A 4,058-nucleotide genomic window follows, 5' to 3' on the forward strand; every position below is an offset into this window, starting at 1 on the left:
CATTCTTTGTTTACCCGTCATTCTTCTAACTCTTTTATTGTTCTATTGGTTTATGTTGATGATATAGTGATCACTGGAGATAACATGCACGCCATTATTGATGTCAAACAGTTTTTACATCATGAATTTAGCATTAAATATTTGGACTCTCTCAAATTCTTTCTTGGATTAGAGGTTGCTCACTCACAACAAGGCCTTGTGCTAAATCAAAGAAAATATTGTTTGGAAATCTTGGCAGAATTTGGTCTCACTTGTTGAAAACATGCTCCTTCTCCTTCAAATCCCACTGTTAAGCTCAAAGATGATGGGGGTGATCTTGTTTCAGATCCCACTGCTTACAGAAAATTGATTGGTAAGCTGCAATATTTAACTAACACTCGCCCAAACATTTCTTTTGTTGTTCAGCAAGTTAGCCAATTCATGTCCAAGCCACGACAATCTCATCTCCATTCCGCTTTCAGAATTCTGAAATACCTCAAAAGTTGTCCAGGTCTCGGTTTATTTTATTCCACTTCCAATCCTCATAGACTTCAAGCTTTTTTTGATTTCGATAGGACTACTTGTTCCTTCACTCGCAAATCCATCACGGTCTATTGTGTATTTTATGGCCACCGTCTTATTTCCTGAAAATCCAAGAAACAATCCATCATTTCTAGAAGCTCTATTGAAGCTGAATATAGAGCTTTGGCTTCTGTTGCTTGTGAACTGCAATGGTTAAAGTATATTGCTGATGACTTGTGCCTTCAAATTCCACTTCCATTTCCCACCTTTTGTGATAATCAATGTGCAATTCAGCTTTCCAAGAATCCATCCTTTCATGAACACACCAAACACATTGAAGTGGATTGTCATCTTATCCGTGATAAGATTCTTGATGGCCTTATGGTCCTTTCACATGTTCCTTCCAAGCATCAATTGGAAGATATGTTAACAAAGTCACTTTATCATGGACTGTTTCATGATAATTTGTTCAAGATGGGTTTGTTGAACATTCATCATGGATATGGAGGAGGGTGTGAGAAAGACATGATTTCATTTTATTTTTGCAGCTGGCACTTTTTCCTTGCGCACTACTTTTTTATTTGTTACTTTACTATTAGTTTGTTAGGATGATTTTCTATAATCATCTTTTTTGCTTTCTGACTTTGCTGTATATATTACACACCACATAGTACTTGGCTGGTGGGTTGAAATAATGAGAATAGTGAACCCTTGAATTCAGATTCATCTCTTCTTTCAAATGGAAGACAATACAACAAATACATAAATGTAAGTTAACTAAATTAAATGAATATACAATAACACGTTTTATTCGAAACATAACATCAATAATATTTATTTCATTAATACACTGCAATTTATATTTAATTAGACAAATTTCTTAATATTTCATTGAATACTGGCATCAAAAGAATAACATTTTGTCTTATCATTAATGGTTTTTTTCCATGTAGAAGACAACATATCCAACACATAAGTGTAAGCTAAATAAACTAAGGTTGTGTTCACTAGGGGATATTTTACTGTTTACGTATAATAGCGAGCTATGAAAAGAAGAGAAACTCGTGTTCACTTGAAGAGAATCGCGAGAAAGGAATGCGATTGAATTGCAGGATGTGCTGGTTTTTCGTCACACGCTTAGCAGAGGAGGTTTGGAGGGATCGTAATGTAAAAGTCGAATGTGCCCCTCTACAATTTCATAATGTTTAATATAATATATTAACTCATAACCATGCATTTGAAGCTCGAAGTTGGCTATTGTGCACTCATGAAGAAGAAAGTGGTTGATGAAGAAGAGGACTATGCAAAGCTGGAGAAAACGAAGAACTCTGAAAGCGTATTCGGTTCGAAGATGGCGAATTCGGTTACAGGCATCTGAAGAAAACCATGCAATACCATATTCGGTTACCCTCCTACGTTTTCGGTTCCCCATAAGTGTATTCGGGTAGTAGAGACTGCATTCGGTTACGAGCGGTTGTGTTGTAGACGTTGCAGTGTGAGTTAACTTCTGTTGTGTGTTGTAAAGACAGGCGACATTGTTGCCCCCATGCAATTCTTTAGTAAAACATATTTCTCTCAGCCATCCATGGCAGCTCAGACGAAGGATTCAACATTAACCTCATTCAAAGAACCTCTCCCAAAGCCTTATTCTGTCAAAGGCTGAGAGGTTTCTCAGCCATGTCAACAACTCCACAAGCCCTAGTGAGTGCTTACCTTAGTGAGCATCTCATGAAACTTTCCATTGGAACTCCACCGTTCAAAATCTACGGTGTTGCAGACACGGGCAGTGATCTCATGTGAACACAATGTGTCCCATGCAAGAGCTACTACAACCATGAAATGGGTCTCATAGGCCTAGGACGAGGCCTGGCGTCGTTGATTTCTCAAATGGGTTCATCCTTTGGAGCCAAAAAGTTTTCAGAGTGTTTGGTTTCTTTCCGCACTGATGTGAGTGTTTCTAGCATAATGTATTCAGTTCGAAGGTGATGAATTCGAATACACAATCCCTTATTTTATTCTCTTTCTACTATATTCGGTTACATTCTACTGTATTCAGTTACACTTTCTACTATATTCGGTTACATCTTCCAATTATAAATTACATTTATGTGAATTCAATTATATATATATATATATATATATATATATATATATATATATATATTTTGTTACATATTCCAATAATAATAATAATAATAAATAATTTATTTTTCATATTAAAAAATAATTTTTACTTTTTTTTCTTATAATAATTTTTACAATTATATATAATATTAACAATTATCATTTTATATTACTTTTACTACTAATAATTAACGTTAATTTTTTTACTCTTTATAAACATTTTTTATTTTATGTCATGTAATACTATAACTTTCCTTATTTTATGTCATGTAATACTATAACTTCCCTTATTTTATGTCAAAATTAATAAATCTCACTTCCATGACAAATCAATTCATATTACTTGGAACTAAATTATATTACAAACAAATACTACATTCAAAAATAAATTTATTTTACTAAATTATAATTTTATTACTTTTTAAAAATTAATTTTAATAATTTCTTTTTAATTTTTTACTCTTTATAAACATTTTTACAATTAAATATAACATTAAAAAATATCATTTTATATTACTTTAATACCTAGGGGCATTTTGGTAATCTTCAATTTTTACCTATTAAACAAATTTTTTAAAATTGTCACATCAATCAAATCATACACTAATTCTCACAAACTTTACCTTCAAATCCACTCAAGTAAACAGACAAAAAAATCACACTCAAATCCTCTCAAATCCACTCGATCATTCTCCCCTAAATCATCTCTGTTATCACATCACTCCCAAGTGAACACACCCTAAATGAATGCACAACAATACAATACATGTTCATTCAAAGCATAACATCTACAAACAATATTTGTTTCATTGTTCTTCATATTTATTAAGACAACTTCCTTAATATTACATGTAATACTAAGGATCATATGTTAACAATTTTTTTCAACAATTTTTATAATAACTTTTTGACAACAAATTATATATTACTATTTTATTTGTTCGTATATTTGAAACGGACCAATCACAAACTATCACATAAATTATTATAAAATATTATAAAAAAATTGTTAAAAAAACATTTTTGTAATACTAAACATCAAAAGACTAACATTTGTCTATGTTTGGTTGATTGGTTATCAGGCCACATTTTACTTTGATCCAATTGATAACCTAAATTCTAACAAGGGTGTTGCTCCCTCCACCTCTCTAAGTGGGTTCTGCACCTACCCACTATTTTAGTTTATTTCAAAAATATTCTACACCTCCCCACTATTTTTTTTATTCCAAAAATACCCTACACCTCCCCACTATCCTTAACAATCTTTCTCTTTCTCTTTCTACATTAATGGAAGCATTTAGATGATTCAGATTTGAATTTGTGATATATTACAAAATATAAAATTCAGATCTCTTTCTCTCTCTACATTAATGGAAGGATTTAGATGGTTCAGATTTGAATTTGTGATATATTACAAAATATAAAATTCAGAT

The sequence above is a fragment of the Vigna radiata genome, chromosome 2 (genome assembly GCF_000741045.1).
Source record: "Vigna radiata var. radiata cultivar VC1973A chromosome 2, Vradiata_ver6, whole genome shotgun sequence".
In the NCBI taxonomy this organism is placed as follows: domain Eukaryota; kingdom Viridiplantae; phylum Streptophyta; class Magnoliopsida; order Fabales; family Fabaceae; genus Vigna; species Vigna radiata.